Source organism: Panthera tigris, chromosome D4 (assembly GCF_018350195.1).
Source record: "Panthera tigris isolate Pti1 chromosome D4, P.tigris_Pti1_mat1.1, whole genome shotgun sequence".
NCBI classification, from domain to species: domain Eukaryota; kingdom Metazoa; phylum Chordata; class Mammalia; order Carnivora; family Felidae; genus Panthera; species Panthera tigris.
In genome coordinates this window covers 35,165,468-35,180,487 of record NC_056672.1, presented here as the reverse complement: position 1 = coordinate 35,180,487, position 15,020 = coordinate 35,165,468, and the positions used below count along the sequence as shown (strand labels likewise).

Below are 15,020 nucleotides of genomic sequence, written 5' to 3'. Positions count from 1 at the left end.
GAGAGGTAAAGGTACAAATCAAATTAAAAGCTATTTTAAATGTTAAAATTAAATGGCACAATTTGAATTCTAATATCTTACAAAAAAAGTGTTAGAAATGTTTAGTGCCCATGTAACTATTTAAGAAATTTCATTTCTTTTTCCTAAACTCCTAAATATATTCCTACATCTAGACAAAAGGTTTATAACTTTTTGGCACATTTTCATGAACTAATTTACTCTAAGACTGCCTGGGGTATATTGGGGAAGGGGTATGAACAGTACAATCCTTTAGGAATTGCTACTGATTTTTGAAAAATGTCAGTTTCACATTTTGACAATATATAAACTATCTTTCTCATTCTTTCCTCCTGGCATTCTCTTCCCCTTTATCTAGCATGTGTGAATTGTAGACGCAGGTAGCATATTATTGAAGTTAGAATGGAAGGCTCTGAATCCGACTGCCTGCATTTAAATCCCATCTTGACCACTTACAGACTGGCAGGCTTTGGGGAAGTAACTCAAAATTTCTCTGCTTCACGTTCCAAAATAAAGGGAATCAACAGTAGTTTCTTCCTTCTTACTTTGCATTTGATCATGAAAAGAAATGGTCAATGTAATGTGCATACAAGTCTTCTGGCACATGGTAACTACTCAATGTTATTTTGCTTAGGTTCTGTAGACCCTACATTGTTCAGAAGTTTAGCAAAAGGTTATAGCAATATCTTATAAGCTTTTAACAGTACCCATTGAAAGCAAGTAGAAAAAATTAGTTCTGATACAATTTTCTATCAGTCTTGAACAAGAACTATTTGTTAAATTGGACAGACTAGCAGTCACTCAATGGAGTTTTTCACACTAATCATTGCATATATAGTGTGTAGTAGCAAGACTCACCAATTAACTAAGTAATGAAAACATGTATGTATTTTCCCATCTAAGTAGCTAGAATTCTACTATATTCTGACTTTCTGAATACATACAGAAGTATAGAGCATGACTTCAGTTCCAGTGATCTAAAACGTAGTTGAGGAAAGAAGGCATATATGTAAAAATGTGTGATGAAGTAGATATTAGAATTGGAACAAGCCTATGAATGCAAAATAAATTATGGCTCCATAGATTAGGTGTTTAGATTTTGGTTTAGAAGGCATGAATGATGGAGGCACCCGGGTGGCTCAGTTGGTTAAGGATCTGACTCTTGATATCAGCTTAGGTAATGATCTCACTGTTTGTGAGATCAAGCCCAGGGTCAGGTTCCACACTGACAGTGCAGAGCTTGCTTGGGTTTCTCTCTCTCTCCCTCTCTCTCTCTGCATCTCCCCCAAGGTGCCCTTAAAGCTCACTTTTCTGTGGACAGTAAATGGCAGAAATTTTGCAGATTTCTCCTCAGATCTCAGGAGCAAATGACCAGATAATCATTAAATAGTTCATGGAATCACTGATCTTTGTTACTGATCAATTCTATGTTGTTAAATGTGTAATTTTAACTTAACTATTTAATTGTATGTGATTTTTCTTTGAGCTGTGATTATCTGGTAAATATTCAGCTATTCACTTGTGTATTTTCTATCCTGATACATTAAAAGTTTTTGATGTACATTAGTTATGACCTCAAATATTTTATGTTTAGTACTGTGCTGTTAATTTGAAAATTGTGAACTTTTCTAGAGTACAACAGTCTCTTGGATGTGGGATAACAGTTTTATAGATAATAAGCATAATTTGATAAGCGGTGCTTTCGGAATCTATGAGAAAACATATCTGAATAATGAGTAATATAATAGAAAAAAGTTGTGAGTGGTTCATTTTTTATGCAACATGAGAGAGAAAAAAGATTTAAAGATTATATATATATATATAAGTATATATATATATATATATATATATGAAGATCATATTATGTTTTAATAAGGTAAGTTGTCTTTTAAGAAAAGAAAATGGGTTTGTGGTTAATCAAATTAATATCTTTTAGCATGAAATTTTATATCAGAGAAATATTTAAGAATCGTATTCATTCTTTAAATGTGATGGTTATAATACTTTATATTAAAGCAACCCTTTTGATGGCATTATTATTTAGCATTAATTAGTCAATTTTATTAATCTATCAATTGTCTATTATTGCTCTCCTTTTTCATCTCATCAGCTGACTTAGATATAGCATCTAATAGCTACCAAAAAATGTGAATTCACAATGTGTTCCTCCTCCCCCCCCCCCTTTTTTTTCCTTTTAGGGAAATCCTGAGGGGTTTGACACTTTTCATCCTCCAGCCATTAATCATCCTGTAGGGAAAGGCTATACATTGGTAAGTCACACTCATTGGAATAGCTCTTTTTAAACCTGTTTGACTTGATTGTAATGCAGAACAAGGAGGACTAAAGTCATGCTAACATCATTGCCTGGGTAAATAAAGACTTCTTTTCAAACAGAATTTGTAACATCAGGATTGGGTTTTATTTTTAACCAATCTACTAATAGGAGTACTATTAAAGCCTGTAGTTGTAAAATTAAAATTATATACAGAATGCACACTAGTAGTTTTTTAGTCTCTAATTGTGGTGGTATTACTTATATATATTTTGTTAATTTACAGCATGACCCACAAGCAGTAGTTGAATGAGCATCCATGAATAAGTCTGAGGCTGCAAATAAAAGCTAATAAATTCTATCAATTTTGGTAATACATAATAGTTATTTTGCATGTTGAAATTCAATTTTAAAGTTAAATAATTCTTATGTATTTTATGCCATAAAATCAAATACATGTTTTTGTTTCAATTTATTATTATTGTTTTCTACCTATAAATGGCATTAATGTATCCTAATATCATGTTTCTGAACAACCCTCACCTCAATTATCCAACTAAGTTTTTTTTCTTTCTCTATCTTGCGCAAACACGCGTGCGCGCGCGCGCGCACACACACACACACACACACACACACACTCACACTCACCCATTCCTTAAAATATCAAACTTTATTTCATATGTTATACTTAGGTTTAAATTTATGTGCTATGTTTAGGTCAAAATTAATTAATCTGAACTTTTCCAATTTGTCTAAACTTCAGTTTTTGAGGTATTTCTCATGTCCTCACATGCTTTGTAGCTATGACCTTCAAATGTTTTTGATGAAACAATCCATAAATTAAAAATATTAAATATACACTCCAAAATAGGCACATTATTTGTAAATTACATTAATTTATTGCTATCTTTAGAAATACAAATAATGGTAAAAATATGAAATGCTCCTAAAATAAAGTTTTAAAAGATACAATGACAATGTAAGTATTCTCTCTATGTATATTATATATTGTCTCTCTAGAAATCCTTTGCGTTTTCCTATTTCTGTATACTCCTAGAAGTTATACTGGGTACTCAAAGATTCTAAAAAACCTCATTTTAAGCATGATTTTGTATAGATACATGGTATACTGCAAGTCAGTGAGTGTGTTTATACATTTATATACACAAATGTGTGTGTGTGCATGTGGATGATTTAGATAGGACTGGCTGGCTCAAGATTTTGGGGTGGCTTAGAGTCACAGCCAATGATCTTATCTGAGTATTCCTTTTCTGGTAAGCATAAGGAGTAAAATAACTCAGAGGGTCTGTTATAGGGAATCAAATAGCCAAATAAATAGTTAGGAGGGATACCTTGTGTCGTATGGAATACCTCAAAAGATATCTTGTCAAGTTGATATCTTGGCAAAAATAGATTCACACCACTTATTGTCACTGTATGATAGAATTCCTTAGTTACACATAGGCTTGCCATTTTTTTTTTCTCAATAAGGTCCTCAGTGGTGAGCCATCAGGTATCATACTATGAAGAGATGAGGGGAGGATTAAATGGTTAGAGTGAAATCATTTAATCCTTATTATTTCTCCATATATGAACCAACAACCCCATAAGAGTTGTTTTTCACAGTACCTCAAGTTAATTTCCTTTGATTGTTGAATATAAACCAAGAGCTTCCCACCCCTATCCTTACAAAAGGAGCTCACATTTAACTGGAGTCAAATCTCAGTTCAAATCTGAAGCCAGGCAGGGACATGGTATGACAGTTAATGACAAATCCAAGATTAACCAGACAAGGCAACTTTCATTAAATCTTCAATAGCAAAGTCTTCATAATTGCTGATTCCACTTACTTGAGCCCTCTTCTAATTTAAGAGCCTAACACTGCAGAACCAGTTAAAGAATCCATTTAGATGCTCTGTTATCCAGGAACCAACTCTCTACCTCTTATCTTCGAAAATCTCATTATCAGACACCTTACTGAAATATGGATCTATTGTACCCACTTCATTCCATTTATCTATTGGTTTAAAAATGCTCATAAAAAATAAAAACAATAAGAAATAAAATGAGACTTGTCTGACAAAACTCAGTAAATCCTTAATGACACTTACCAATTATGGCTTTCTTCACAGGACTCTCAGGTGGTAGAGAATTCCTTTAAACTTACAGATATTTTGGGGATCTTCTATCTTACCTAGTCATAGTACATGTAATCTATCTTGTCTAAAACAAACAAGCGAAAGAACCCTCCCAAAAAAACACAAAAAACAACTCATTACCTGGCCTTAGGTTCACTACACTTGGGCTCTAGTATTTCTTTATGACTTGATCTAGAGAAAAAGAAAGAAAGCACAGCAATCAGTTTTGCTGTTTCACTTTGGATTGAATTTTTCCTGTTCTGTGTTCTGAGCAGCCAATCCCTTCAAAAAGGTGTCTGAGTTGTTAGATGTTGAGAAAAAAGTGGGAAAAAAGAGGTTAATTTGCTACCCTCCCACAACACAGGTGATGTTTTAAGCAGTTCTGTACTCAAAATTGCTAGTGAAAAATCATAAACCATAGAATCCAAGTGTGAGGATGAGGTGGGGTGTGATTCTAACAAGGTGGTTAGTTTGTCTCTTTATTGAATAAACTATGTGCATCCTTTAAGGCATAGGAACTGTCCTTTAAGGCTCAAACTGTCAAGATTTCCCCAGTTGGTATTTTTATAATTGGGTAGACTTCCCATGGTGACTCCCTTCCTTCTTTACCTATCACTAAGCCCTTATTAACCCTTTTCTTTGCTGTAAGTCTTCCCTTTTCCCAGATATCCCTTTCAAGGGTTAATGTTAACTCAATGACTTATGTTTCCTCTCCTTTCAGTCTGTACCTTTCATGCTTGAACTCATCTACTCTTGTAGCTTCAGAGATCATTTATTTCTAGTGACACCCTAATCAATATGTTCTCTTAAGATCTAATTCCTTAGAATCATATCAGCATATCTATTTGATAGCACATTAAGCTTCTCAACTTTCAGTATATTAAAATTGAACTCACAGTTCCCACAAGCTTATTTTTTTTTTCTTTCCTGTTTCTCTGAAGTACCATCTACCCAGTTTCCCAAAAAGAAACCTGGGAAGTATCTTGGATTCCTCTTTCACCTCTTGTATTATATCATCCATGATGTCTTATTAATTCTACCTCTGGGCAAATGAAGAATGTCACTGGCAGTAAGAAAAAGCATAATGTGTATCATAAAACTAGTTTGAAACGCCAGTGGAAACTAAGTTCATTGAGAGAAATTGAGACTGTGTGGCTCAATCGGTTAAGTATCTGACTCTTGATTTGGGCTCAGGTCATAATTCCAAGGCCATGAGATCAAGTCCTGCGTCATGCTCTGGGCTGAACATGGAGCCTACTTGGGATCTCTCTTTTTCTCTCTCTCTGCCCCTCCACTGCTTTCAGTCTCTCTCCTCTCTCTCTCTCTCTCTCTCTCTAGCCCCCTCTCCCTCTCTCTCTCTGCCTCCTTCCCTCAAATTAAATAAGTAAACATTAAAAAAGAGAAACAAAATGATCATCATAATCTAAAACAAATAGAAAAGATAATTCATCCCTAAGTAAGAGCTAATGTCATAATTTTTTATCATTAAGTTCATTGTATTTTACTATAAACTCCAATCTCTTTAATTTTGTTTCATTAATACCTTAGTATTTCTTGCCTGTAATACATATGCATATATCTTTGTAGAGCCATTATATCATTTCCCTGTAATCATATCAATTCTAATGTTCAAAAATTTCCATTATGTAATAATATCAGTGAGAAAAGAGTTATTTAACATAACTGCTTTCACATGTTGTGATTTAACATATGTATTTTTCTCTAATCCTTCTTTAAAAAAATTTTTTTTAAAGTTTATTCATTTTTTGAGAGACAGAGAGAGACAGAGCATGAGCAGGGGAGGGGCAGAGAGGGACACACACGCAGAATCCGAAGCAGGCTCCAGGTTCTGAGCTGTCAGCACAGCCTGATGCAGGGCTTGAAGTCACAAATTGTGAGATCATGCCCTCTGCTGAAGTGAGACACTTAACTGACTGAGCCATCCAGGCACCCCTCTCCAATCCTTTTCCATAGAATAGAACATATGACACACATTTGTGTTAATGTTTTAGTAGTTTTATTCTTAGCCACTTTTTTATTTAATTAAGTTTTTAATTCCAGTATAGTTAATATACAGTGTTACATTAGTTTCAGGTGTACAGTATAGTGATTGAACAATTCTATACATCATCATTCAATACTCTTCATGATAAGTGTATTCTTAATCCCCTTCACCTGTTTCACCCATTACCCCACCTATCTCCCCTCTGAAATTCTTTATTTCAATGAGTACTGTCAGTTAAAGTTACTGTTTTTGTTTAAACAAAAACATATTTTTACTTGAAGCATACTTCAGAATACATGGTTCTAAAACCATGGTTTTATAAACCATGTTTATAAAACATTCTATCCAAGAAAAATAGAATGCACATTTTCTTTAAGTACACAAGAAAAATCCCCCGGTTAAATCACAGAAAAAGAGACATATAATATGACATATTTAAGATGACTGAAATCAAACCAAGTAGATTTTCCAAACACAATGGTACAGAACTAAATACCAAAAATAAAAGCTAGAAAACTTACAATGTAAATATTAAACATTTGCTACTGTACAAGCAATGGACTAAATAAGAAACCAAATGGTAAATCAAAATATGTCTCAAAACAAAAGCAAAGGAAAACACAATATTCCAAAAACTATGGGATGCAACAAAAGCTGACGGTAGAGTGAAGTTTATGTTTTAAATGCTTGTATTAAGAAAAAATGGTTTAAATAAACAATATTACACCCAAAGGAACTAGAAAAAGAAGAAACTTGCTTGAAATCTAGTAAAGGAAGGAAATAACAAAGAAAAATCAAAAATAAATAAAATAGAGACCATAATAAACAATTTAACACTGAAATTATGACCCATTTTTATAAAAAAATAAAATTAGCAGTGCTAATTAAAAATTTATTAAAAATAACATTAACTACAATAACAAGAAAAAATGAGAGAGGGAGGGAGGGAAGGAGAGAGAGAGAGAGAGGGAGAGAGACAGAGAGAGAGAGACTCAAAAACCAAAATGAGAAATGGAGGAGAAAACAATACAACAGATAACCACAGAAATACATAGTGTGATAACAGATTACTATAAACAATTATATACTAACAAATCAGATAACTTAAAAAAACCCAGATAATTCCTAAAAATGCATTTTACCATAATTGAATCATGAATCTTGAATCCAAGAAATCGGAAATATTCTTAGAGCAATAACAACTCTGAAAGTTAAGAATCAAAATTTTCCAGCACATAAAAGCCCAAGGCCACATGGTTTCATTGGGTAATTCTTCCAAATGTTTAAAAAAATATTTAAAGACAATCTTTATCAAAATCTTACAAATAATGGAATAGAAGGAACACATTTAAAATCATTCCATGAGGCCAATACTATCCTAATATCAAAGCAGGCTAAAAAAATTACAAGAACAAAAAAAGTCTAGTTTGTCCTATATGAGTAGTGCTACTCCGACTTTCTTTTGACATCCATTTGTGTGGTGAATGTTTCTCCACCCCCACACTTTCAATCTGCATGTGTCTTTAGGTCTAAAATGAGTCTCTTTTAGATGGCACATAGATGGGTCTTGTTTGTTTGTTTGTTTGTCTTAACCATTCCGATACCTATGTCTTTTTATTAGAGTCCTTGGTCCATTTACATTCAAAGTAATTATCGATAGAAATGTGTTTATTGCAGTTTTATTACTTGTTTTGTCTTGTTTCTGGGATTTTCTCTTATCTTTTCATGTCTTTGTCAGTTTTTGCATTCAAATAATCCCCTTTAATATTTTTCGCAGATCTGGGTTAGTAGTCATGAACTCCTTTAGTTTTTATCTGGAAAACTTTTTATCTCTCCTTCTATTCTGATTGGTAGCCATGATGGATTGAATATTACTGACTGTAGAACATTCATTCATGTAGAACATGAATTCAACATGTAGAACATATCATGCCACTCCTTTCTGGCTTGCAAAGTTTCTGTTGAAAAATCCCCTGCTGGCCTTATGAGTTTTTCTTGTAAGTTACTGACTTCTTTTGTCTTGCTGCTTTTAAGATTTTTTTCTTTAGCACTATATTTTGCAAATTTAATTACAATATGTCTTGGTGTTGGCCTACTTTTGTTGATTTTGATGGAAGTATTCTGTGCCTCCTGGATCTGGATGTCTATTTCCTTTCCCATATTAGGGAAGTTTTCTGTTATTATTTCTTGAAATAAAATTTTCTGTCCCCGTTTTCTTCTCTTCTTCTGGGACTCCTATAACATGAACGTTATTACATTTGATGTAGTCACTGAGTTCCCTAAATCTATTGTGTTGCATAGTTCTTCTTTCTCTCTTTCGTTCAGTTTCATTATTTTCCATTATTTTGTCTTCTAGATCACTAATTTGTTCCTGTGCTTCCTCTAGCCTGCTGTTCACTGCATTAAGCCTGTTTCCAATCTTATTTATTGCATTCTTCACCTGACATTCTTTTTTAATTCTGTTATCTCTGTCATAAGGGTCTTTCAGATGTCTTCCATTCTTTTCTCAAACCCGAGTGAGCATTCTTATGATTGTTGCTTTAAATTCTCCATTAGGCTTGTTACATGTCTGTTTCACTATATTTTTGGCTGTGGCCTTATCTTGTTCTTTCATTGGCATTTTGTCTAAGCCTCTGCCTTCTTCTCTGAGTTAGAAAAACCGGTATGTCTCCTGGTCCTGAAAGTAAATGGCTTTATGAAGAAGAGGACATGTAGTGTTCAGGGCCTGGTGCTTTGGGGAATATCTCCAGTATTTTCTGCATGCACTCTTCTGTTGTGGTTTGGCTGCTCTGTCTTTCAGACCAGTCATCTGCAGAGGCTCTCCTTGCCTGCTGTGGGGAGTGTTGGGTGGCTTGCCTGAATGTGGCAAGTTTTAACTAGGTGTGCTCTGGTCTGCTTGTGAACTGAGACCTGGCACCAATTCCACAACAACTGAAGCCCCAGAGTACTCTGATTGGGAGACATGGTGTGGGTAGGGGTTTGTGCCAGTCTTTTGGGTGAGGGGCCTACCACGCTGGGACTGAGGCAAGCTTGGCTGAAAAGGGCAGTCTGCCAGAATGCAGGGAGGTAGGGCTTGGTGTAAGCAAGTTAGTCAGCTGTGCTGCCTTCTGCCATGTCTCTGCATTTATGTTGAAGGGCAGGGAAGGGAAAAGGTGCTGGCCAGCACCTCTGTTCCCAGAGAGGTGACTCTGTGAACATTGCCTCCAAGAATACTCTCTGAGACAAGTGAATAATTTCCCCACCATGTGCTCCAGGCATTCTTCAGATCACTGTTTCCAGGCCATCTGCCCCAAGGTTGTTTGCCTTCTCTCCAGGAGCAGTGAAGTGCCCTCTGGGCTGTATCCCAGCCAAGCCTGCTGACCTTTAAAACTCCAGGTGATAAGCCCAGCTGGTTGCATCAACTTAAGACATTCAGTATCTCTCATTTTCCAAGCCAATGGTTTGGGGAAACATTCTTCTTTTACATTCCCTTGTGTGTTTCTCTCTCTCTCTCTTTCTCTCTCTCTCTCTCTCTCTCACTCCTCTGCATGTACAGCTCCGTCGCCTCCACAGCACCTGTAATACATTTTTTCCCTAAACCACATCTCCATACTTCCTACCTTCTTTGATGTGGCCTCTTCTCGCTTAGTTGTAGAGTTTGTCCTGTAAGTCTTCAGGCCTGTAAGTCTTGGATATTTAGGATGATTTAATAGTTACGAATGGGATGAGAAGAGTCTAGGGTCTTCCTACTCTACCGCCATCTTTGATCTTTGTTATAGTACTTTTGGACACAGACTTAGCATGGCCAAAAATATTGTTTGAAAGATTCATATGTGCATTTCACCATGTACTGAAACATATTTGTGAATTAGCAATTGTTGTCCTGACAAGTTGGAGATGGTCATATCTCATCCATCTCTTTCTACCCCCCAAATTTAATGCTTATATTTTTATCTCAGTGGTTTTGAACATCACAATGGAAGTTTTTATCAGTTTGCTCAATATTTCTTTTTTTTTTTATTACTGGAAGAGGAAATTTTGGCTGCCCTTAGCATATATAATAGGTTTTGCTTTCTATGTTTCCCATTACCCATGGTTTCAGTTGCTGGCGGCCAACTGTCATCCAGAAGTAGATGATCCTTCTTCTGAAGTATTGTCAGAAGGTCCCTAGTTTCCTAACACTATATCACAGTGCCTGCATCATTAATCTCACTTTATCTCATCAAATAGGCACTTTAGCATCTCACTTGAAAAGAAGGTTGAGTACAGTACAATAAAAGAGAGAGAAACCATAGTCACATAACTTTTATTATAATTTTTATTATATTTGTTCTATTGTATTATTAGTTACTGTTGTTAATCTCTCACTGTGCCTAATTTATAAATTAAACTTTAGCATACATATGTGTGTATAGGAAGAAACTGTATATATATAGGATTTGGTACTATTCATGGTTTCAAGGCACCCACTGTGGGTCTAGAAACATATCCCCCATGGATAGGGGGATTACTGTAAGATATAATAAAATTGATAATTCATATCATGGTCCAACTTCTATTTATTAATGGTAGACCCTCCTCCCTCCTGCTCATCCACCCACCCTGGGTCAGTTTTCAGGAATCAGACTCTGTTCCTATCAATGGCCAGAGTGAACTGAATTAATAGAAGGAATTACCCCTTTTTATTTATTCTACCAAGCTGAGTCTCCAGAGGAATGCTTCATTGTTGCAGATAATACATCCCTGGTTTGCTGGCTGGCCTTAATGGGATGTTAAAATCGATTGGAGTAATTTCTCTGTCACCTGAGAAGCACTGTAGGTTTTGTGGTGTGTTGCAATTACATATCCTTCTCATGTCTTTTAAAGAATTTTATAACATTAAACCAAGTGTCTTCCTTGCTTATGAGACCACAACTTCCTTTTTCTAAGGAAACAGTTCTTGTAAATGTGTGATATACCTGGAATCCAGGCAGACCCACCACACAGTGGTTGTGTCAAAACCAGGACAGATAATATTGCACATGGTAGGAGTAAATTGAAAGTATGAGGAGCTAAGACCTTGTGTATTTGCAATTAACAGTGCTGCTATATTGATGAAACAGCACCCCCTTGTGAAGGCAGCCTTATTCTTGTGAATACTGTTTGAAAGCTTAATCACAGATTGGGAGAAAAAACAAACAAAATCAACTTTACTTTTTGTTCTATTGTCTATGTTAATCACTGTCAGGATAGTTATTTCCCTGCCCTTTGAGAAACTCAGGCGGGCTCTTTGTGTAACTTCATGTGTTTTTTTTTTTTTTTTTTTTCTGGTAACTTTATGATGTAAAAAATGTCCACAATCCCTTCAGAACTTTAAAACAGTGTCAGTTCATGTTTAGTCTCCCGGATTAATGTGAAGACCTCTCTTCCTTGCCAGTCTGAGCAATTTTCAGGCCAGTAGTTCAGGAAAGATTGGTTGATCAATTTCTTTCCCCTTCTGTGTTCTCGTACAATTGATTCCTTTCACTACAGTTTGCCAAACAGTTTCAAAATCCTTAGTTTTGGGGCATGATGAGAGAGAAGAGGTAGGGGGATCAGTAAGGTTCTTGGATAAATGATACTGGCCTGAACTGGCAGATATTTAAAACTGATTTTTTTCAGGGCCCCAGAGTGGTTCAGTCAATTAAGTGCCTGACTCTCGATTTTGGTTCAGATCATGATCTCACAGTTTGTGAGATGGAGCTCTGCATCAGGCTCTGCTCTGACTGAGAGGAGCCTTCTTGAGATTTTCTCTCCCTCCTTCTCTCTCTGTCCCTTCCCCCCACTTCTTTCTCTTAAAATAAATAAATGCACATTAAAAAAAAGTAAAGCTGATTTTTTTCTTGTCAGTCTATCTGTGGTTTCTTCAAAGACCCCACCAATCTTTCAGATATTGTAAAGCAGTATCTATCAGGCAAGTAGCAAACTTTTCTGGCATTCATTGTTAAAACATTCTTCAGCCCTTAGGCATCAGATTTTACCTCTAGTTTTCTTTCTTGAGATCTGTCCATGCCCTACAGTTCTCTTTTCTGTCAGAATCTTTATCTCACCCTTTGTATTTCTCAAGTGGGAATGTTAAAAATGCCCCCCCCCACTGTAATGCAAGTATTAAACCCCCCCCAGAAGGTATTTACCCTCCTAACAGTTACCTGAGGGTCACTCTCTGTTGTTGTGGTATTAGTAGATTGTACCCCAGATTTGTAAAAAGTCAGTGGGGGAAACTCATAGAATAGCTTTTTCCAAGGAAATCTTTTTGAAATATCATTCAGTTTCTTATTTTCTCAATGTGGGTGAGAGATTTAAAAGCTACCTAAGTTTTGTTTTATTTTATTTTATTTTATTTTTATTTTTTTATTTTTTAAATGTTTATTTATTTTTGAGAGAGAGAGAGAGAGAGAGAGAGAGAGAGAGAGGAGCGAGCCCACAAGCAGGGGAGGGGCAGAGAGAGGGGGAGAGACAGAATCCGAAGCAGGCTCTAGACTCTGAGCTGTCAATGCAGAGTCTGGTATGGGGTTTGAACCCATGAACTGTGAGATCATGACCTGAACCAAAGTCAGAGACTTAACTGACTGAGCCACCCAGGCTCCCCAAGTTACCTAAATTTTAAATTATCTAAAATTTGTCTAAAGACTGAATCCACTTGAAATGTGTACAGCCAAACATCTATTCTAAGTCTCTCTTAGATGCTAAAGAAATTCTGAAAAAAATATGAATTCTCCCATGATCAATGTTGACTCTTCAGAAAATTTAGTAAGCCAGTTCAAATCTGGCTGTCAAAGAGAGGGAAGGAGGCAAACCATAAGAGACTCTTAAAAACTGAGAATAAACTGAGGGTTGATGGGGGGTGGGAGGGAGGGGAAACTGAGTGATGGACATTGAGGAGGGCACCTGCTGGGATGAGCACTGGGTGTTGTATGGAAACCAATTTTACAATAAATTTCATATTAAAACAAACAAACACAAACAAACAAAAAAACCCAAATCTGGCTGTCAAATGGGTTGGGTTATGGTTATGTTTAAATATACATATCTTGGTATTTATTATTCTCAGCTGAAATTGTTTAATCATAAAATATCAGAATTTCTATAAGGACTTGGGGAAAAGTGGAAATGAGTGAGTGGATCAGTAATGAAACTCTTGAAGTAGTGAATTGGGACTTGTGGTTGCAGTAGTGAATATACTATAGCATTATATCATTTTTTTTAAAAAGTATGACATTATGAGAGTTAATTATGTAATTACAATAAAGGGATTGCAGATTTGTAGTCATAAAAGTTTTAGAGTCTAAGGGATGTTATTTTCTCAAGGCACTAGGCAATCACATGGAGCAATCAAATCTAATAAATGACAAACAGAACTCCTTTTGAGGGGAAAACTTGCCTTCCTGGTTGAGTAGCAGCCAGAATATACAAAATTCCATTTATAAAATCTTCTGCATACTTAATCTGAAATGGATTTTAAAACCACTATGTAATTACACACACACACACACACACCCACCCACACACACACACATATATATATATATAGTTTTATTTTTTAACTTATTAATTTTTTTAGTAATCTCTACAACCAATGTGGGGCTTGAACTCATGACTCAAAGATTAAGACTCACATTCTCCACTGACCAAGCCAGCCAGACACCCCTAAAATCTTTCCTTTCCTTTTGGTTTTTATTTTTGTTAGTTAGTTTGTTTGTTGTTTTCTTGTTTTAGTGGGCTCCATGTCCAACACAGGACTTGAACAATACTTTAAATAATCATGACAAATGCTTATCACAATTTAATTATATATTATTAAAATATTTGCTATCTTTCATCAAACACATTTCATGACAGAGATAATTCAAATCTTACTTTCATAAAATATTTGAAAATACATTTTTTTAAAGATTTTATTTTTAAGTAATCTTTACACTCAACATGGTGCTTGAATCCATAACCTCAAGATTGAGAGTCACATGGCCTACCGACTGAACCAGCCAGGAGTCCCTGAAAATACATTTTTGAAATGATTGAACATACATTTCAATGTTAACATTGGACATTGTTAACATTTGTTAACATTGTCCAATGTTAACAATGTTCAAGTGTTAACACTATAAAAATATAGGAAGTACACTTGACTGAAAAATAAATAATATGCTTTTCAGTTAAAATCAAAATAATTAAAGTTTACAAATTAAAGTTCTCATTTTGTAAAAAAAAAAGTGTATTTGAAATAATTCCCAATCATTATTTTAAAATATTATTTTGAAGCATGAAACTAATGTAATATTTTGATGAAGAATAAGCATTGGCATATCTACTATGGATGTAAACAATGTCTTTACCTATCTTAAGTGAACAGTTCTTTTTTTTTCTCAAGCTTGTTTTGTTTTGTTTTGTTTTATTTTGTTTTGTTTTGTTTTCAGGACGTAGGTACTTAAGCATTTGTACTAGGCTCTTACTTGCAATGCAATATAATATATGAGAGTTAGTAGCTAATAAAACAAACTTAGAACTTAATAAGATGAAGAATATAGATTTTATATAATTCTGTAGCAACTCTCATACTTTATCAGAAAAAAAATGTGTGCAACTTGACTTC

The 15,020-nt window shown here is 35.0% G+C and overlaps 1 long non-coding RNA gene across 3 annotated transcripts in view; it reads left to right on the top strand.

Moving 5' to 3' along the window:
• The window catches only part of LOC122233164, a 580,276-nt gene that overhangs the window by 448,611 nt on the left and 116,645 nt on the right, over nt 1-15,020 (top strand). For all 3 annotated transcript variants that reach the window (XR_006210649.1, XR_006210648.1, XR_006210650.1), the window contains one exon: nt 2,217-2,288. This is a non-coding gene — a long non-coding RNA (uncharacterized LOC122233164). The remainder of the gene's footprint in view (nt 1-2,216; nt 2,289-15,020) is intronic.